At 44.3% G+C, this 22,930-nt stretch overlaps 1 protein-coding gene across 4 annotated transcripts in view; it reads left to right on the top strand.

Moving 5' to 3' along the window:
- The window catches only part of CCZ1 (CCZ1 vacuolar protein trafficking and biogenesis associated), a 302,840-nt gene that overhangs the window by 117,020 nt on the left and 162,890 nt on the right, over positions 1–22,930 (top strand). The gene's annotated exons all lie outside the window — the stretch shown is intronic.

Here is a 22,930-nt window from a genome sequence, read left to right on the forward strand (position 1 = left end):
AACACGCACAGGTGTGACTCGTGGGGCGAACATTTTAACAGCTGTTAGGAGGTTTTGAGCCCCTCCAACCTCCCGGGATTCACCTGCGATAGAAGAAGTGTTTTGGAAAACCTTTAGAAGTTGAGAGCAACACATGTTCCGGTGACTGGGCGGGGAGGGGCGGCGAGTCCCTGCCTGCAGACGGCCCATGATTCAAGCTGCATCAGCTGCCTCTTGGACACCTGAGCTCACTGGCACATCCGAGTTCACCGAGGAGATCTGAAGCCCATCTGGGATCCCTTTGTCCTCAATATCCTACTTCTCTCGCTGTTGGATCCCTCAGGTGCCTGCAATCTGCGTGACTCTGCGTTGGGGCTATATGTAACCTGCGTGACTCTGCGTTGGGACTATATGTAAACTGCGTGACTCTACCGTTAGGACTATCTGTAACCTGCGTGACTCTACTCTTATTGTAAGTGTGCGACTGCTGTGCACATTTTCGAGATACCCAGAAAAAAACAGTCCAAAACTTCTTAAAAGTAAAGGTTCGTTTCTACTCTTGCAATACAGCGCCTAGAAGCACTGGCACCAGCTACAAAAGATTCAGTAACATCTGCTAAACAGCACCTTGCAACATGGCCATCGGTAGCTTATCACGCACAAATCGGAGTCACGCATGGATATTATTTAATCGCACAAGCGCGGTCCGTTATGGCTACGTTTCTGTATTTGATTGCACAAGCGCGGTCCACTTCGGACACGCCTGTGTATTTAATTAATTATTTACCCAAACAAGCGCGGTCCGCTTCGGCCATGCTTGTTCTCTTTAATGTGCCTCCCCTGGCGTTAGCTGCTAACTGGGATAAAAACTGGGTAAGGGGGTCTCCTAAAAGGGGCGTGGTTTATATTATTAAGGGCGTGACTTAAAAACACCTAAGCTAAAAATCTGTGCTTGGCATAGTGTGCCGCCCCACTGGTATTTTGCTGCTTCTATCATTGCATCTAAATATATAATACAAGTAACATTACACCTACAACAATCCAGGACAATTGGCTTTGTCCGTGGGTATTCGTTCCATAAGATAAACCAGCATTAAAAATGCAATAGGTCGCGCCTTTCATTAAGTTAAAGCCATTTGCTTTGCTATACAATACCATTAGCAAAGCAAATGGCTTTAACTTAATCAAAGGCGAGACCTATTGCATTTTCAATGCTTGTTATTTTATGTTATCTTTTTAGGTTCTATGTGGGCCACAATAAGGACTTACCTTTTTTTTTTTTTAACTACTCCCCGGTCAAGTTACAGAATTAAAAGTACTGTGAACTACATTAGACCCTCCCATAGCAGTTATCTCAAGCCACATGCAATTATGCTGCATTTTGTAGCTCTTGAAAGCATGTATAGCGCTACAAAGCCCTGCCGTTATGTTCTGCTCTTTGAAAGCATTTCTTTTCCATAAGAAGAGAAGGTGTAGATTTTCTACTATTCAATAGTACAATTCATATGATCCACAGAGGGCCAGGGCTTGTTTAATAATAGCATATCCTATTTATTGCAAACGTGCTGGACAGGCTAAAAGTCACAATGATTCGGAATCCTAATAGGAAAACACATTTTTAATGCTCTGCCAGTTCGATGTTGGCGGATTGACCACTGTACCTTGTTGAGGTATATATTTTCTTTCTTCTGTACTCGAGTGCGGTCAATGTGACTACAGTTACCCCGGCAGGTGCTAGAATCATGGGGCATGGCCTTCTGGAGGAGTGTTTTCGTCTTATCACAACAGTAATGATTTTCCAGCTTGAATCTTTCATAGATTCACATAATTTAATCATTTCCCGTTTGCTGAAGTGAGAGTCCCACACGTAACCTTACTAAACCAATCTTGCACGTCTTAAGACAGTGCGTAGTACTAGACAAGTAACATCAGTACAAAAAAGCTGAAGTCCAATCAGTGGGGAGAGAGTACCCTAACCTTCCCCCTCCCAAAAGTCATCTCACTTCAGATTTCTATTGCTCGTTGTGTGGAAAGTGAGTCCCAGGGATTTCCTCTCCTTTCAGACAGATACTTCTGCTTTATCCTCCATATTCCTTTTCTAAAACTTTTTTCTGTCTTTGTTGAGTTATACACCATTACATTCTGATTAGGTGAGAAAGATATTTTTCTCCAAGTGTAAACCTCAAAGAAGAAGCCTCTTCGTATCCTGTGGGAAGGTGATCATTTACAAAGATAATCCTCAAACGAGATTCATCTTTTGCCTGCACGATGATAACAGCCCTATAATTTGTAGAAATGTCTTGGAAAAAACATCTAAGGCCATGGATACCTTCTCCTGTATGGATGACGCAATCCAAGCCACTCGCACTAAGAAGCAGAAGAAATTAAGACTGAGCACTGGCAACCTAAGAAGAACAACCTTCTTTGGAGGATCGGCTTCCACATCATATCAGCCTCAAGAAAAAATCTCACAAAATCTAGCAGGTCTATGACTGCTTTGCCGGTGGTGAAGAAAAGAAGACATTCAGCCACTTCGATGACACCACCAGCTTTACACCGACAGCTCTGTTGATGTAGGCCTCACTGCCCATCAATGCTCCACCATTGGGAGGGCTATTGACACCAGTGGCGTGCCTCGATGAGTTCAGTTGGAGTTTCTAGAGACCTACAGGAATCCATAATAGGCAAATCCTTTGATGGCTCTACACTCTTCAGAGAAAAGTAACATTTGGTGCCAGAACACTTCAAGAATAGTCATGTCACAGCACATTATCTGGGGGTAGGGACATAAGCTAAGCAATTTCCCCATCAATACAGAAAATTCCGAGGCTGTTCTAATGATTTAGCTACCAGATGGTTCTAGCACTCCCAACCCCTACTGCAGCTGCCAGCCCAGTTTTTTCAGGACTATGGCAGAGATAGGCACTGTTCAAACAACCAGGGTCCGCATTCCTCAAAATCTTCCTCCCTGCAGCAGCCTTTCCTCCCTAGCTGGAAATCCTTCCTGTCAAACAGGTGGGTCTTAGAAATGTTTCAAAGGGACTACGGCCTGCCCTTCATTTCCTCTCTACCCAGCCTTTTTCCTATATCCAGAGGAGTACTCTGCATTTCTGATGCAGGAAATCCATCTCCCACTGGCTACCGATCAGGTATCCGACTCCTGAGATGATGAAAGACAGAGGCCTCAAACCTATATTGGACCTCCACCTGCTGAATGCTTTTTTAAGGAAGGATAAGTTCAGAATGCCCACTATGTCTCAGATACTTCCAGCTCTGGACCCAGGACATTCAATGGTGTCACTGGATTTGTAGGACGTCCTACAGTGATCTTCTGTTACGTCCTATATTGATCTTCTGTTACTCCCAGAATTTTAAGGATGTAAATATTTTGAATTCAACTTGAAAAGGATGAATGTTTAACACATGTCTAACTTGACCATTTCCCATTCCTCCTCCAATTCACCCTCTCACCTGCCACACCTCCTTCTCTGTTATTTCTTTACATTCTTCTTATTTAACTCAGGATTCTATTCGATAATGGCTTGCAAGGTGACTAGTGGTAGAAGACCAAGATATTTGTCAATCTACTTATGAAAAGTGTTTGCCAGAGCATTGCAATCTGTTAAACAGAACTCCTTCAACCCCCAAGTCTTGGCCTATCATGCTGTGGACTCCATCAAGTAAAGAATGGCACAGTAGTGTTGGACCTGGCCGTTTTTACAGGTTTATCCCCAAACCTTTTGCTGCCTATTTTTCATGACCTGTTCTTGTTGGCTTTAGGACTCTGGGCACTTTACCACTGCTAATCAGTGCTAAAGTGCACATTCTCTCTGTGTAAATTGTGATTCTGATTGGTTTTCTATGATTGACATATTTGATTGACTAGTAAGTCCCTAATAAAGTGTACTGTGTGTGCCCAGGGCCTGTAAATCAAATGGTACTAGAGGGCCTGCAGCACTGGTTGTGTCACCCACATGGGTAGCCTTAAAAACCGTTTCAGGCCTGTTCCTGCAGTGCCTGCAAGTGCTATTTTAAACTGCTATATCGACCTGGCAATTGTACCCATTTGCCAGGCCTAAACTTCCCTTTTACTACATATAAGCCACTCCTAAGGTAGGCCAATGTACCCCGAGGGGCAGGGTGCAGTGTATGTGAAAGGTAGGACATATTCTGGTATGTTTTGCATGTCCTGATGGTGAAATACTGGCCATTTCTTTTCTCACTATTGTAAGAACTACTTCTCCCATAGGCTATCATTAGAATTGCCTTGTAACATTGTTCAAGTGTAGATTTGGAATTTGGGCTCCCTGAGCTCAGGATTTAAAAATAAATCTTTTAGTGAAGGTGTTTTTTTACATTGTGTGGTTGAAAATGCCACTTTTAGAAAGTGGGCATGTTCTTGTTATACCTTTCTGTGCCTCTGCCTGCCTGTGGAATCAATGTCTGGTTTAGGTCACACAAAATTAAGCTGAGGTGTATCCTGCATATCCTGATGGCACATCACCAGGCTGATGGGTCTTCTCGAGCTAGAGTGGTGGGAGAAGTTGTCACTTACAACTGAATAGAGCTGTGCCTGCCTTTCACAATAATGTCTCCACCCCCCTGTAGTGTGGCTGGACCTGGGGAGGGCAGAACTGGTTAGACTAAGCAGGAGGGACTTTCTTTGAAGCCTGCATACTTCAAAGGATGAAAGTAGTATAAGTATTGGGGCTCTGACCTCAGAACCTTAGAATACTTCTGGACTGAGGACTCTGCCAAGAAGAAGAGCTGTCAAGAGAAGTATTGCCCCTTTGCTGTGTGTTGATTTGCTGGGTTGGCCTGTGGTTGCTGCTTCTCTCTTGGGCACTGAAAGGACTGGACTTTTTTGTGTTGAGCCTGCTTTCCAAGTTTCTCAAAGGGCTTGTGTTCGCTTGCCTCCTGTTGAAAGGGTCATCAAAGACTTCACCTACAGTGCCTGGACTCCATTTTTGGGAGTTCTGAACCTGCCAAGAGGTGCCTATGCCAGTTCTGAGCCGCTGGAGGTGTTTGCTGAGCTGTAATGGCAAAAAAAGCATTTCATATGCCATCAACAATGCCACTGCCTGCACCGATGCTTTGATCACCACTCGCTGAGTAACTCAGCACTGATCTCGACGACACCACAGCCCTGGTCTCACAGATGATGTAGCATCTCGTTGAACTTGACGCAGGTGCAGGCAGAGTGGCCAGGGGCACCGCCTTGTTGCATCGAATTCAACAGCAACGCAACATTCGCCTTACCAATACTGCCTAAGCGCCGTCACCAACACCCCTCTCTGCACACAGCTGTGGTCAACGCCTTGCAGCACCACCCTCGACGACACCACAGCCATGGGATGCCGACGACAGCATCATCGACTGCGACACCATCGCTCCGCACAGACGCCACGCCGATGCCTGCACCAAAGCCACGGACTCCGCATTGTGAATTGCATGATGCACCGACCGCGATGACACCGCATCCCCGGCATTGCTGACGTCATTGCTCCTGACTTCGATCTCATGGAGTTCGATCTGCAACACGTGTGACTGATGACTCACTGACTTCTGTACCGACCCACGGCACGACGCCAGCAGCACCACAATTCACCACAAGGTCTCCAAGGCCTCTTCAGTTTCCAAGGTACTGTTTGGGGGGGTCTTTCCCGACGCTGTAGCTGGCCCTCTACAATGCCGTGATAGCCCCGGTAAGTGCTAACGACTTCAAGGAACTGTATTTTTGGGATATTCTTTGAAAATCATATCTTTCCTTGTGTATGATGGATCTTTGCCTTTTTGGTCTTATTTTAATTTGATACATATTGTCAATTTTTCTAAACTGGTGTGGTGTCCATTTTCTAGTGTTATCACTGTTACTGGGTGTGTTTTGTACAAATACCTTACACATTGCCTCTGAGATAAGCCTGTCTGCTCGTGCCAAATTTCCAAGGGGGTGAGCCGGGGTTATCTTAGCTGTGTAATCCCCTTACTCTGACTCGAAGCAAGGGTCCCTATTTGGACAGGGTGTATACCACTGCCAGCTACAGACCACCATTTCTGACAAGTACAACCAGGCTGAATTTAGACCTATCCAGACACTTGGCAATGTAGAGTAGTCTGTCTCATAAGAAATTCCCTACAGACCAAAGGCATCGCCAGCAAGGGTGCATATGCATGGAGACCTAACACGCCATCCGCCACTGATGCAGGTTAACTGTTATTGAACTAATCTGCCCTCATTTATGGGGGCCTCAAGATGTCTTTTTCAATGGTCTGGGGAACCACACCTAACCTTCTATCCAACAGTCACATTCTTCCTCATGCGCAAGGCACACAGTCAAAATCAAAAGTAGGACTCTTGAGCATATGTGGGACCTTCTAATGTTTTTTGGTGCCAAATTGCATTAAAGCAGGCATAACTTTCAACAATGCCGCATCATTAAAGCATCGCTTTCAGGAGAAGCAAGCAAGGGTCACCTTACTCACAAAGAACCAGGGTATATGTTATATATAAAAAAAACTATGGTACCTGTGGAGAAAATGAGACCGTAACAATAATACTTATAATAATCATATTTTAATTAGCACAGTAGCAATAATTAGGGAAAAAGATGCACAAGCTCAGAAAAACACCCAAAAAGCCCAACGAATAAAATGCATTCTTACTTATAATGAAAATTCATGTAAAAATAGAAAGGAGGTGTATGGTGTCCCAAGGGAAATCGGACCATGTATATACAAGTGACAGGTTGTGACATACACTGAGGTTTCCAAAATACAGAAAACGACCATCTGATCAATATACAATAATTATTACAGCCTTCTGTGACAATGATGAAGGCTGAGTACATTGGTTTATTTTACAAGCATGTTGACAGTGTTTCTACCTCTCATAGGGTAGGAGGTCTCATCAGGACCTAACAATGAGAAACACCTGAAATCAGACAATTTAGGAAAGGGGATCAGTGGTCTAGATAAAATAAGAATGGGATAACATTGAGAAATGGCAAAAAAGGCATACTAGATTACCTGGATTTTGAACGGTACTCTGTCAGAGCAATGAGGCGCACATCCATAAAAAAGAGACTCAAAATGAGTTGTAGGGAGGGAAATTGCTTACATGGGGCCCAGCCTGGCACTATTTGGGAGGACCCCAAAATGACACATAGGGCAGTTAACTGCGGTGGTTAAAACCCATTTGGGAAACTGTCCTGCATTCCTAAGGTAAATAAACTCACCCCTGTAAGTGGGAGGTGATCTAACAGTCTTTTCAGCGTGTATCCATTTACAAGTCTTAGGTATAAATGAGGGATCCTAATTGGTATAGTAATGCTGGGGAATTAAAGAGGATAGGATTAAGTGAGTGGACTGGTAAGTTTGTACTAGTAGTTGGAGACTAAACGCTATCAGTATCCAAACATGTAGGAGACGCTTACCACAGGTGAAGATTGTTGTTACTTTTAGGTTGAGATCATCAAGGAAGTAAGGACAGTAAATGTCAACTGGTCAGTTACCAAATAAATGTGTAGCTGCGAGGAGGACCACTTTCGTCTGGCTCCGTCAGGATACTGACCCAATTGCAGCGTGCGGCATGGATTAGGCAGCCGGTCACGTCGGATAGTCAGACCGTGTGTGCAATCAGGAGTGCCGATTCTCTAGACCATGCTACGATCGGGATTGCTAATCTAGCTTTCCCTTGGTGCTCAGTGAATCGTGTTTATTTTGTAATAAAGTTGCTTTCTTTGAAAATTATTGGGCACAATGTGACTAATATCACTTAGTGATTTTGGGGGGTAAAGTAGCACAGTGGGTAGTTGCTGTGCTTCTGTTATCATGATAATTGTTAAAAGGAAGGAGTCCGTTTATTTGTTCATGAAATCTATGTCCAAGTGTGCGCTTGGCATAGTACCATCATGGCAACTTTTCCTCCCCTCCCCTTATCATGCATCCCGCAAATAATTACACACCACACAAGTTTTAGACTTGGGAAAAACTGCTGCAGGTTTATTACATACAACATTATGTAATCTGGTGGGTTAGCTTACGGAGGATCCAAGGGCAGGCAGCCTTCTCGCCATCTGCCCGCCTGACGAGCCAAGCAGCACCGTGGCGAACCACCTTTGTACTGCACGTTCTATACTCACACCCCTTTCAGGGCGGTGCATACCTAGGCAAGCCCCCGGTTGCTCAGGCCCACAACCGCCCGAAGGACTAACGGGGCGCCGACACAGATTCCCGGAACCTCCCATGAGGCTCCAGAGGTTAGGCTCTGGCACCCCTATATGCCGCGCAGAGGTACCCTTCTGTACCCATTTGCTTCCAGATCGCCCTGTAACCCCGCCTGCAACGAAAATTAGAAAATTACAAAGTTCTTGCCAATCCTCCCTATGCCAACATGCCGGGTAAGTGGTAGGGTGGGAGACAGCGTGTTCAGCTCCTGAGGCGTCCGCGACGTGTCAGGCGCAGCAAAGAGGCTGAAAACATGGCGAGGGGCACATATGTACCCCTCACCCTGCCTGGTGCACCGGACATGACGCGGACACCCGCGACCTCGGAGGGGACTCCTCCCCAGATCCTGCCCCCTTCAAGGGGAGGGGGGGTAAGGGAGGGGGGAGAAGCCCGATTACACTACAGGGCCGCCCTCCTGAGTGGCCCCCTGCGGTGGCCTCGGGCAGCCGCAGACTTTGAGCTAGGTAATTCAAGTATGATTGGCAATAAAATATCCTGCTATGATTATCGGGCGAAAGAGAAACAAGCTCAACTAGCAATTCATAGGGTAACGAACTGAGGTGGTTCCCGAGCTACTGTTGGCTTGGTAGTAGGAAAAACAAAAAAAATCAGTTTGGATATTGTAGATTACTTAATAAAGTTACATGGTCAGGTGTGCACTTGACAGACCAAGGGACATCACTAATCTTATTTTTTTTTAAACCTATTATATTAGTTTTTTTTTTTAACAATTCACATCCATTAGAAAACAGACCTTTAGAATAGGTACATCAGTTTTCACAATACATTCTGATTTAGGAACGCCACTGTGGGTTACAGGTTGTGTCATCATACGTATTTTACAGCATTACATAGTCCTATTGGTCATCTCTTGATAATCGGTGTTGTTCATATGTAATACTAAGTGGTCCGAGTTCTACTGTATTGCGGGAAGAATTGAGGATTTGGGGAGAGGGTAACTGAAATGGAGTAAGTAAACTAACCCGTCCCTCCCACCCTTCCCCAACTGCATCTGGCCCTACCCCCATCTCAACATATTGACGGAGCGCTCCAATGGTTGCTCCCATCCTCTCTTTACACATTTGAACAAGCATATCTACATTGCGAGGTCAGTAGACCCTGCGTAGGATTACATTGCATACTTGGAAGGGCCTGGGTTAGCAGGAACTCCTACTGGTCCTGCACTACAGGGCCTGGTGCTGGTGCTAGGGTCTTGAAAGCTTCCAGTATGATATCCCAATCCATAGAAATTACCTTTTTGCGTAGTCCGCGGGCTTCCTCTCGCCGGATTGCCGGGCTGTCCGCACTATCCCATCTCATCACCTCCCTGTGCCACCCATGGAGTGTTGGGGGTTTAACTGACTTCCTCCGCATCGTGATGGAGCGTTTGGCCATGAGCAGGGCTTGGTCTACAAACTGAAGCTGTACTTTCTGCGCCTAGGGGGCCCCAGGTCAGTCGTAACAGAAAGTTACCACCGTACTCAGCACAGGAATCCCAGTCGCCGAAGTAACAGTTGTGATCACTTCTGACCAGTAATTAACAATCACTGGGCACAGCCATAACATGTGGAGCAGGTTGGCTTCCTCTAGCCGACATCTGGGGCAGTGGTGTTGCGTGGCTGGAAACATGTGCTGCAAACGGTGCTGGTGAGATATGCCCTTTGTAGTACCATGTACTGGATAAACTTAAATGTGGCATTTTGTGGGATTTTTTGGGGTACTCTAGAATCATGCTCCATTTCTTGTCTGTCAGCTCTGTATCATGATCTGCGGACCATCTATTGCGTAAGTCCCTCAGGGGGATTCCAGTGTGTGTTTTTATGCCTCTATACAGCCATTTAGTGAGGTGGTGGCCTTCCCCCATTAGGTAGGTCATATGGACCAACTCGTGTTGCGCGGGTGCCATCCTGTGCGGGGCCCAGTGTTTTCTCACATATTGGAGGACTGCGGCGTGCGTGAGGTACAGTGTGCTCTTGACCCCGTTGTGCCTTGTGAAGTTCCCTTGGTCCATGAGGGTGCCGTCGTCGAATAATGCATCTACTGTAGAGACTCCACCCTCAGACCAAGCAAGGATTCGCTGTTTGGTGAGTCAGCCAGTAGGAGTTGGGATGCCCAAGAGCGGCGTGTTATCGGAGTATGGAGGGCAACTTGTGTAGTGGAGGGTTTTATTCCAGTACATGAGCGCAGTACGAAGAAGTGACGGGCACCTGTGGGTATAGTAGCCCACGGTAGCAGTAGTGTAGGTAACTCCCATTGGTCGATGTCAGAGGGTGTGTAATCAATTTCATGCAGGTTACGCCCTGCCAGCCAATACGACAGCCATTGTAATTGGCTCGCATAGCAGTAGGCACGGAAGTCTGGGGCACCCTGACCACCCTTGTCTGTGTCCAGTTGCAGTTTAGGTAGGCTCATTCACTAATCTAACTTATCTTAGACCGTGGCGTTCATGGGTCAAACCTCTTTGCTGATGTACCCAAAGAATTCTTACACCAACTTGCTAATTTAGCTGTCTGCCACATCAATTTGTCTGTCACAATGAATAAGGATTGCTTTGGAAATCTTGGTCTATTGTTTTTAACCAACAGCACTATTTGTCACTTGATTCTGTGAATATAGTTGCTGCCATCCACAGAAATTTGACTGTCCAGCGAAAGATATGTTGTTAGGTAGTAGCAGTTCAGGCTATTGGCTTGGATACTTTGGAATGTATTGCTCACTGTAAAGACTTGCTGTAACTCCACTGAGAACCAAGCAAGCCTGGCACGCAAACACAGTTTATTTGGACGCAGTCTGAAGCATCAGTTTAATGTTTGAGTTTTATCTACCAGTTGTTGCTCTCCAAAGATGTAAGAAGTGTAGCTTTTGTTTGCAGCATACTCCTGCAACATTGAGGCATGCATTTTATTGTGCTGTAGGGGTAGGAAAGGGAGTTAGTCTAATCTGATAAGCAAGAATATTCTACATTGTATTCCAAGGATTGTAAGAGACTCAATCTGTTTTGAAGTCTGGCTTTTGACTGCATACCTGTGAAACAGATGTATTATCTTTGCATTGGTTCCACCCATTTCATCTATTCCCTTTTTCCATTTTTATAACCACCTCTTTTAACCATTGGCTTAACACTTTGTCAATCATATCTTGCCTCAGCGCCTAAAAGTATTTTATTCTCACCTGATGCTATTAGCTGTTAGGGGGTATGTTTCTACCTTCAAAGGAGTGCTGGCATTGAATTGTATGAGAGATTGCTTTGCAGCAACAATTTTGTTTGCTTGTGTCTGCTCCTGCTGGCTTCCCTCCCGCCCCTTCCTCTATCTTTCTTTCTCCAGCCTGCCAGCTCCTCTCATTCCTCTTTCCTGCCCAATTCTCTTCCCTTTTTTAGGTCGAGCCTAGGCAGTGTGCATGCGCTGTCTACAAGACCGGTTATCTCCTCTATCGGCTATTGCCCATGAATTGCCATTTGTTCGTTGTTGTGCCATTTAGAAATACAGGTTTTTTTATTGGTGCATTGGGTCTGATTCTCCCGCCTTTGCTGCTTGGGTTACACCCAGGTGATTTCACTCATTGTTTGCTTGCGTTGGCCATCTCAATACCTCTGCAGTTCCTCCTGGTCATCCTGATCTGCCTTTTTATTTTGTAAGCTATTGACATCGTTTTAGGCTTTTAGGACGTTTCACGGAGCAATGCTGTGTTCGGCACCTGCAAAGTGGCAATTTCAGTCCTGTAGCTGTTGAGCTATGCCAATAGCTCTAGGTCAAAAAAATGCGAGACGTATTTAATTTCCAATGCTTGTTACCCTTGCCTTCTATTCTATCACCTGGCCTTCTCGCTAGTGCTGCCAGGGATGGATATTTTTCTTTCTTTTACTTGTTTAGAAATGAAAGGCACCCACAGGTTGCGGATTCGCATCCAGACTGTGCTAGATCATGAAGGTTTCCCTATAATAAGTGGCAAGGGATCCAGGACACATTCACATAGTATTATGCTGAATTATACAATTGTGAGTTTCATTCCCTGGAGGCCCAGGCCAAATACCTAGCAGTGATTAACCGGCTGACTTGGATGAGGTGGCCAGTAAAGATTTGAAGAAGGAGATATCGAAGGAGGAAGTACTGCTAGCTATAAAATCCCTGCCAAATAACAGGGCCCTTGGCCCGGACGGGTTTCCAATCTCTTTTATAAGGCCTTTGCTGGTCTATTGGCCCACACCTCACAAAAGGTTTTAACTCAGTTTGGATACCCTAGAGGTGTCAACCTCGATGATGGAATCCCTTCTCATACTTATTCCGAAGCCGTAAAAAGATCCCTGGTTGTGTGGGTCCTACCACCCTATTGCATTGTTGAGTAGTGATGTAAAGCCAAACATCCTGGCCCATCAACTGGGCGAGGTATGGCTGCGGCTGGTATCTCCATGCCAGGCGTGCTTTGTTACGAGCAGACAAACAGGTGATAACATTAGATTGGCCCTCAACGTGGTAGATGAAGCACAGGCTACTGGAATGTAGGAACTCCTGCTCTCCCTTGATGTGGAGAAGGCCTTCAACTGTTTGACTGGTCATTCCTTGCGAAGACTCATGAAAAGATAATAATGGGACCTCAAATGAAATAGCTTATACTGGTTAATTATGCCCGCCCCTTGAAAAAGATTTAAATACATTCTCACCTACCCAACTCGATCCTTCTGACAAGGGGCACCCGACAAGACTGCCCCCTTTCACCGCTGATCTTTTCCCTCACAGTGGAACCTTTGTACCACAGGACCATAGCCCACCCGGGGAGGAGGGGGGTGCCATATACTTCGGGAAATTGTGCTGAAATAGGGACTGCAGTAGTCTCCAAGAGGGATTAGTACTTTCTTGTGATCCCCCCCACCATACATGAAGTATTCTTCAGCAATGTCCCATCATTCTTGGGCATTTTGTTTATGGACTTCTATTGATTGTACAAACTTGAGATTTCTTACGCAAGTAGGATTAACTGTGTGAAGATGAACTTGCTCCCTAGGTTGCTGTATCTCTTCCATTCTCTTCTGCTGCTGGTTCCCTGGAAACCCTAAAATAGTTAACCTAGAAGATGTGGGCCTTCATATGGGGAGGGAAGCAGCCCCAGGTGGCCAGGTCCTTGTTGAGGGATCCAGAGGAGGAGGGATTGCGAGTACCTGCTATTGAACATTACTTCTTTGCAGCCCACATTAGCCCAGCAATGGTTTGGGGCTCATCAGATGCGGGTAAGCCCTGATGCAGGAAGGAGCAGGAGTGCAGTTCAGTACCCTTGCACGACTTGCTTTGGCTGCCTCTGCGAGTCGCGGGGCTTGACTTTCGAGGTGGACCACGAAGACAACCCTACACCACTGATGGAAAGGTCAAAGGGTAACCGGCTATGCCTCCCCATTGACCCTGATTGCCGGTAACCTGGACTTCCAGCCTGGAATTACAGACCAACACTATCAGACATGGGGGAGAGGGGAACCATTATGCCTAGGGCAGTTCTACACAAAAGGGACCATTAAGACCCGTGACCAGTGCGTCAGTGAATTTTTGTTAAGTTCTAAAGACGTTTATCAGATTACTCGGCTACTACACTGGGTGTGACAGCCACATGGCCCCTTATTCTGGGCAGGTGACACCACCAAATTCTAGATATGTTCATAGAAGGGGACATCACAAAAGTGTTATCCTGTTTGTACAGAGCGCTACACAATCCCACCCCTACGCTACAGTTTTCGTACATTCAAAAATTGGCTGTCGACCTTGGCCTATAACTGACAGGAGAATATTGGATTCTCACATGGAGACACAGACTTCTCTCTCTTCCTGCAACATAGAATACATGCCTGTAAAAATAATGCTCCATTGGTACTTGATGCCAGTTCAGTTAAAAGCCATGGTGATTGCCACTGATACATGTTGGAGGGGATGTAGAGCGAAGGGGACGTACTTGCATATGTGGTGGAAGTGCATGTATACACAGCAGTTTTGGAGTCGTTGATGGAGGTTGTACGAGATATTACTAATGTATCCCTTCCCATGCGATCATTACTGGCTGTGTTGGGCATGAAGGTTGATGAGGGACTATCACCACTCTTCCCCATGTGGCCAAACTCCTCACTCTGCTAGTGCTGGTGGCATGTTTAATAATAGCACAGCATTGGCGAGCGTCAACTCCACTCACCATGGGCATGTGGTGGGCTAAAGTCTGGAACATCCATGCAATGGAACGACTAACTGCATTAGTACGGGCCTCCATGCTGAAATACCAAAAGGTTTGAACCTCCGTCTATATGTATATCAAACACTGCTGAGAAATCCCTTGCCCCCAGATCTTATGCATTTGGGGGGAGCGCAGGTCACGGGGGCGATGACTTGAGTGGCAATTGAAAGGAATCTTTGTGTGGGAAGGAGACCGAGCTTGATTCTTTGATTCTGCCTTCCCTTCAATTGCCACTCAGGTCATCGCTCCCGTGACCTGCGCTCCCCCAAATGCATAAGATCTGGGGGCAAGGGATTTCTCAGCAGTGTTTGATAAACGTATAGACGGAGGTTCAAATCTTTTTGTATTTCAGCATGGTGGCCCGTACTAATGCAGTTAGTCGTTCCATTGCATGGATGTTCCAGACTTTAGCCCACCACATGCCCATGGTGAGTGGAGTTGACGCTCGCCAATGCTGTGCTATTATCAAACATGCCACCAGCACTAGCAGAGTGAGGAGTTTGGCCACATGGGGAAGAGTGGTGATAGTCCCTCATCAACCTTCATGCCCAACACAGCCAGCACTGGTCGCATGGGAAGGGATACATTAGTAATATCTTGTGCACTTCCACCACATATGCAAGTCTAGCTTTGTGGTTGATGGTTGGGAGGAGACCTCTTCAGATTGTTTTTTTAAGTGCTGTCTGCAGAATACTGTCAATATGTTTTACAGCTATCCGTGTCTGAGATTTGGTTTAAAAATTAAATTAAATGAAAGACTGTCTATAATGAAGACTGTCTTGCCTTCAACAGTCCTCTTTTTGTTTCTATGTTGCATGAAGGTCAAGGGCAAGTAAGCCTTCATAGTAGTACTTTCTTGTGCTGTAATAATTAAAGAAGGAAAATAATGGAGGCTCTTTTTCCCATCCTACCTTTAATTGGCAATGTAACAAAAACTGGGACTGTATTAAGGCAAAGGTGATTTTTTTTAACGAAACGCAGACTTTCATTTCTGAAGTTCATCTGGCGCTAATTGTGGTTACTCTCTGAGTCATAGGTGCTAATGATGCAGCAGGAGCACCGGGGCCCAGGCTCTGAGGGTTCTTCTGCGCCCTATTTATCGATTTATTTTCCTGTTGCTTTATAACTTGCCATTTTTTTTCCCTGCATTTTTAAGATCTCCTCAACCCAGCCTTTGGCTTTCTGGTCTGGCTATGTTCCACCGTGTTCCAAAACAAATGCCTGTGGCTCTTTTTTAGTCACTGGCAGTCTCCGTGAAGATACTGTTTTTTGATGATGTTTCTTCAGAGTTCATCTCCTGATACAAAGAACGTGTTGGTATGAAATGTTCTAGCAGTCAGTCAGCTCTTCAACACCAGCTCATCTGATAAGATGTGAGCTTGGATTACAAGTCCTGGATACTGATAGACTTCTCACCAGTGTCCTATTGCCTTATGTTCCAAATTGAAATAAATCGTGCCTGCTTCGGAGATGGTCAGTTGATATACCTCTTCTTTCAAGGAGTAAAGGTAAACAGCTTCTGCTCCTTGCAGTCATTCTAATTAAAGGAGAGCCTGTGGCTTTAACTAATTGACTTTTTGTGCGATTTCTATAATCTGCTGATGAGGGAAAATAACCCTTCGGTCAGCCCTGTAGCAAGACTTTTCTCGGCTCCTCATAGGGTGCCAATGGATGACAGGGACATATTTTTAGTAGATGCATGATCACACAAGCTTCAAGAGGAATGAGGCTAGGGCATAATACCTCCACTGCTGCTGTGGAGGACACAATGCCTAGCACCAGTTCTGGTCACACTTACGTAAAGAAACTATAAAAAGCTTTTCAGTAGAAGAATTGGTCTTACAAAATTGGTTCACCCCACATTTTGTGCAATCTTTGCAAAGTATAAGGTGCACCAAACATCAGTTGCCATGTATGGTATCCAAGGTGTCATATCCCTGTTTGGAAATGACTGATCTGTGTAATTCTTTCACTGAAGAAAACATTCCAGTTATTACATATGCGGCATGTTCTCTCTTTCTGTATAGTGAAGTGGCAATCAGATTACTTCACCATTAAAATAACAAACTGTTATCTACATTTACTTGATGAAAGGGTGAGTGAAGCTGATTTGATCATAAACACGACATGAAACATCAGCATGACACAGTGTAACTCAAAAGTCTAGAAATAAATTACATCTATAGTGTTTTAACAAAACCTAGACCAGCGTTTCTTAATCTTTCGACTGTGGGTCCCCACTGAATCATTACTGGAATCCAGGGACTCCCTACAGAGTTTTCATTGAAAGCCAGGGCCACCCTGCCTAAACAACGTCTATGATTTGAACCTCAAAACAATACACAAAAATACAAAAAGTATACGCCAAACAAATTCTCAAATATTAAAATGTTTTGTTTAATTCACAATCAAATATAAAGAAAAACTATTTTGTCAGTATATTTGTGTTTACTTTATTAGTTTTAATGTATTGTAATGATATTACATTTAGTAGAACAGTTGCGGACACCCTGAGTGGGCGTCGCAGACTGGCAAGAGTCCCCACACCTCAAGTTAAGAACCACTGACATTGACCACAGCAGCAGTAACAGTAGCAAATCCCAGGAGCGACCCCAGCAGTGACCATAGCTGCCTTCATTGCTGGGATCAGAACAGGGACAACAGCAAGGACCACTTCACAAACCAGAGTTGTCACTGCAGTAGCAACAATGGCAGCCACCACTGTAGGGACCTCCACCATATTTTCAACAACTGCTGCAACAGTTGCAAGCATAGCAAGATCCCCAACAGTGACCACTGTCTCCTCCACAGCGGCACCACAGTTGGGACCATAGTATAAACTAAAGCTGCTGCCATTTGAGGGTTAACAGCAGCAATGATGACTGTAACCGACAGTGGCCACTGATGTAGGCAAAGCAGAGACAGCAGCTGCCCCAAACATGGATCACAGCAGCAACCACTGCTATAATCTCAGCAGGAACCACAGAAGCAATCACATCTGTTGCACAAACAGGGACCACAGCAGCAGCAGCAGCTTTCACCGCAACAGTGATTGCTGCTCCAACAGCTGGGACCACGTAGTGACAATAGTAACCGCAATACTAGCTGCTATTAATCCAGGCACAACCACATTGACGACAATTGTTGCCACAGCACAGCCCGCATCTGCTGCTACAACATTAAGGCCAACAGTAGTGCAACAAGTGCCACCACAAGGTCAACAATCTCAACAACTGCTGCCAGCTAGACAGGACAACAGCAGTGACCACAGCTGTAACCACTGAAACAAGCATTTGCAATGCAATAGGCCTCGCATTTGCAAGAGTTTAACCTATTGGCATTGTAAATGACAATGCCTTTTATTTAGGTTTTAAAAACTAACACGTAAATAAAAGGCATTGCCATTTACAATACCATTTACCATACCAATAGCACCAAAACTCGCAGTTCCAAGACCTGTTGCGTTGCAAATGCTTGTTGACAGTTGTGGCTATCCCTGCTACTGTTCATCCTTTGCCTGCCCTTATTATTGATATATACATGTGCATGGGTCACACTGTACTTGCATGTCAAGCCAGCCATCTTGAAATGAGTTTCTTCAGCATTCCAAGATGCCTTCCATAGGCGCATATGAGTGCACATGCATCGCGATATATTGACATCCTCCATGACACATGAGCTTTTAAGTATTGGGCGTGGGAGGGTCAATGCAAACGAGCATTTTACAAATTTGCTTCCCAGGATGCTCGTAAACATAGTGGTTGGCCAAATAGGCTAAAAGACATCTATCCGTTACGCAGTTCTCATTCAAGTCGTTTATAATGAATTATCAGTTTTCGTCCCATTTTCTTCTTAATTTCATCCTTTGCTAAAAATGCTTTTGCACCAGTGTGCTCAGATAAGTTTTTTGCATACTAACAGCCAATTCACGGATTCATAATTTGTTGCTCTCCATTTAAAAACACACTATGTGGAGCTTTCATAGTAAGCCATGACAAAATCTGGCACGCTACAGAAGCTTCCTTGTGTGGTACACAAAGACATCTACGACACACATGCCTACTCAAAATGCGTCAATTGTTCTTCGAAAGCAATTCACTGACAGAGAACGCTGACACGTTTCCTAATTCTGCTTTGGAGATCATGTGGTTTTTTACAAGTTTAGCACTTTATTGGAAAACAAATCTAGCGTTTGTCTTTTTTTATTACAATGCAAAACCAAACCTAAATTCATCCACGTTTCCTAATTCTGCTTTGAGATCATGTGGTTTTTACAAGTTTAGCACTTTATTGGAAAACAAATCTAGTGTTTGTCTTTTTTTATTACAATGCAAAACCAAACCTAAATTCATCCACAGCAACGATTTAATATAATCAACTTGAAATTGTTTCTAAAGAATACAATACATATAAATGTAAATGCCAATCTTTTCTTTCGCAATAAAAACGACATGCTGACCTGTGTAGGGCCTTTCTGAGACATCAGGTTAAAATTATCACTTCTAACATTTAAACCTTTTTCGGAGCTGCGCATGAAGTTGCTTCATTAGCAGACTATGCAATTATGGAACAGAAGTGGAGAAGGGCAGGTAAAACGTAAAATGTTGATTAATATTTATCAAACAAGAGCAAGGTGAGAGAAAAGCCTTCGATGCTCTCTAAAATGGAAAGTTTCACGCATTTAAAAGTTGGATTCATCACCGGATGCCCACCGGTGTTCCACTTCAAAAAAATCATTGAAAAAGGTTGCGCCTTCTCAACTTCTTGCCTTTACCAATGCTTTCTAATGATGCGGTTCAGCATTAGCAAAATAAAATGATTTTTTTTAGATGTTATACAGCATTGGCCAAAAATAATACTTTTTTTTTGGCATTCCCAGATTGCAGCTGAAATTAAAAGTGTAAGAAAGAGCTTTGTGAAAACTGAGCACCAACATACTGGCAGCAAACGGCAAGTGCCAGGATCACCCCAAAAAAATTGAAAATATTTTTCTTAAAGGACCACAATTTGGGGACCCAGAGGAGCAGGGTGAAGCAGGTGGGGGGAGAAAATAATTGAGTGGGGAAGCCACAGGCAGCGGTCAGCCTGAAAGTGCTACGCATAGCAACAGCAACAGATGCTTAACTTTATCCAGTGTGTGACCAGTTACTGCAACCAGCGAAGACTTTGGTAGTTTCCCTTACGGAATAATTTTAGGAATAGTCCATGCCACTCGCCATTGGGAAAAGTGAAGCGTTCACATGCGATCACAATGATATCCAGTATTTCCTTTTTCACCGGAGACCTAGATCCATACCAGATTTTCGAGTAACCAATGACTAAGCACAAAATCACCGTTGCGGCCCGGGGGCAAAAGCAGGAAGTCGGGCATCCTTGCCGTGACATGGGCGGGGCCTGTGATGCAGCCGGAAGAGGCTGGTGTGGCTCGTTCAAGCTGGGCTCCCTTGAGGAAGGGAGAGCCCTGCTGTAGCGGTGAAAAGTTTTGAGAAGTCCCGGGTCCCAGAGGGGACCTGAGTTTAGTGGAGTTGCGGGGTGTGTTTCTGCAGGGCTCCTGTATGCTGAGGGAGCCTGCAGAGCGTCGCATTGGAACCTCGCACAGGTCCGGTAACAACAGTCATTGGGCAGTGTAAAATCTTAGCTTACGCAGATGACATTGCTGTAATCTCTCCAAATCCATCTGAAACCATAGAACATCTTGAACTTGAGGCGCTGAAATTTGGAAAGATATCGGGGTATAAACTAAACACATCAAAAACACATAATAAAAAATTCATATACCCCATGTATAGACAATCGAGTGGTCCAAGAAGGCACGTATCTAGGGGTTATCATAATGTCAGATTTGGATATCTTAGTAGAGAGGAATATTAACCCTTTAATCAAGAAAGTGGAGAAAGACCTGGATAGATGGGACAAGTTGCACCTGTCAATAGTGGGAAGGTCTAATATAGTAAAAATGATGATTCTTCCAAAATTTTTATATTTATTTAGAGCAATACCTTTATTTTTTGATGGCAAAATATTTAAAAAACTTGAGAGTATACTAAATAGATTCATTTGGGCAAAGGGGAAAACGAGAAGAGCCCTCAGATTTATGACATTGCCGAGAGAAAGGGGTGGCTGGGGAGTTCCAGACTTAAAATCTTATTATTGGGCGGCGGCTCTACAGAACATGACTGGTTTGCTGGGAGGGGAAGGATCAGAGGAGTGGAGCAAATTTGGATCATTGGCAATCTATGGACTAACTCTGGGAATGGAAGCGAAGGATGCTCTGCTGAAATTCACAGAGGCTAGCTATTATAAGAGGACAAAGTTTAAGACGATAATAGCAGCATATGAAATCTGGAAAAGTTTCGCTAAAAAAATCGGCCTAGGAAATTATAATTCATATACGAGACTCTCACATAACCCAACCCTCCCACAAGATATCTTCTCGGGACCTATATTTGCAGAGTGGGAAAACAGGGGAATTAGAACTATAGGGGATATTAAGGGGGACCAGGGGGTTTTCCAATTTAAAGATTTACAAGGTAGATTTAACCTAGAAACTAGGCAATTCTTTAAATATCTCCAAATTAGGAGCTTTCTCCTAAACAAAAAAGGAGGCGTTCTGGGATTTAGGCGTAACGCAATTATGGAGATAATTCAAGGGGGGCAAGATTGCACAATCAAAAGATAATATGCTGAACTGATTAAAGCAAAACAAGATGATCACCAAAAATGGAGCGAAAAATGGAAGGACAATCTTAAAATCAGCTTTGAAAGTTTTGGTATCTCTTTAGAAAAGGGTAATTCATTGTTATGTTCAGCACCATTACAGGCGCAACATTACAAAACACTTTATCATTTGTATTATACACCCGCTAAAATAGCACAATGGGGAGGTACATCGGGCATTACGTGCTATAGGTGTGGAAGTATGGATGCTGATTTACAACATGTATTTGCTTTATGCCCTCATCTAGATTTACTAAAAAAAGAAATCGAATGTTTCATAAACAAAATCCTAGGAACTGAAATGGTATTAACCCCTGGAACCATTCTACTAGGAGTCAATGTCGAGGATGTACGGCCTTTTTGTGGGAGGGAATTTTTGTTTGTTGCAATGTCTGTTATGAGATTATGTATAGCCTCTGCATGGATAGACCCCATACCACCTACTTTTCACAAATGGCTGGCTAAGTTATTAATAACATACAAAGTGGAGAAAGAGATATATGCAAGGAAGGGAAAAAGGGGAAGGAAGCTAGGTAAGATAATATGGGATCCTATAATACGATGGAATGATGAATAATAAAATAAAATTGAGGCCTGTCTAAAGATTAGGAAATGATAACTCGGTGCAACTATATTATTTAGGTTACACAATCTGGAAGAATACTATGATTCAAGTTATCCTACTTCTGTGTTCTAAACTGTATGTTGCCTTCTCTACCTCGCCTGTTGATGGTTTATTGATTGTTTTTATTTTTTCTTAAATGTCCTGCATTTACTTTTTCCTTCGCTCTCTCTGTATTAATGATGCCGTGCCTTGTATATAATTGCAAAGTATCTTAATAAAAATATTAAAAAAAAAAAAAAAGGAACCTCGCACAGGACGCCGGGAAGAGTCTCTGCACAGCAGCCCGATGAGTTGGGCTGCATGCTGGCACTAGCGAGTGCCTATCCTGAGCGGTCCCGCTGTTGCGGGCCACTCCATCGGGGGGGGGGCAACGTTTCATTTTAATTATAGAACGTGCCGGGTGAATGGAAAGTGAAAGTCCTGAGGACGGAAGGGAGACAGGAGATGTGCACGGTGCGTGACTGAATGTGCGTGTTCACGCACGCGTTCACATTTCCAGTCTGCGCGTACCCATCTCCTATCTCCCTTCAGAGCCCTTGAAAGCTGAGTTGACGACTATAGGTCTCGCTGGTGACAGCCATCGCGCTGCGTCGCCAGGTGCGAGACCTAAAAACTAAATAAATGATGAGAGGAATGATTGAATTTATCCCAGCCCCTGTTGATTACTCTGGGCTGCATTCTAGTCCATTTTTTGCTCGCTGTGCCATTATAAAAGTGACAATGCATGTGCAAATCATCCTTGGCCCATTAGGAACAGTGTAACCCAAACTGCTACATTGGTTACCTTATGAAAGGACCACACGCAACACCAGTTACAGTCTAGTTGAGCCTCATAATTTAGGCATAGCTTGAGCCTGTGCAGCTCACCCTTTGCACTTTGTGTTGCCTTGAGAAAAAGAGACCAACATTGTTTAAGCCAGTAGACCTTACTTTAATTTTTGAACACACTTGTGGTGTCACGCAGCAGGTAACCGTGCTAATGCATAAGTAGACTGTGCTTATTTGCTTATGCCTCGGGTTGCTTGTGTTAGCACATTATAGGTAGACCTCATGATGCTTGTTTGTATAGTGTAATATTCTAAGACAGTCTATAGTTTTTTTTATTTTTAGACAAGATCGGTGTACAGGCTTAAGTGCTCTAAGAAGCATTAATTAGCCCTTTAAACCTTTATAGGA

The sequence above is a fragment of the Lissotriton vulgaris genome, chromosome 10 (genome assembly GCF_964263255.1).
Source record: "Lissotriton vulgaris chromosome 10, aLisVul1.2, whole genome shotgun sequence".
NCBI lineage: Eukaryota > Metazoa > Chordata > Amphibia > Caudata > Salamandridae > Lissotriton > Lissotriton vulgaris.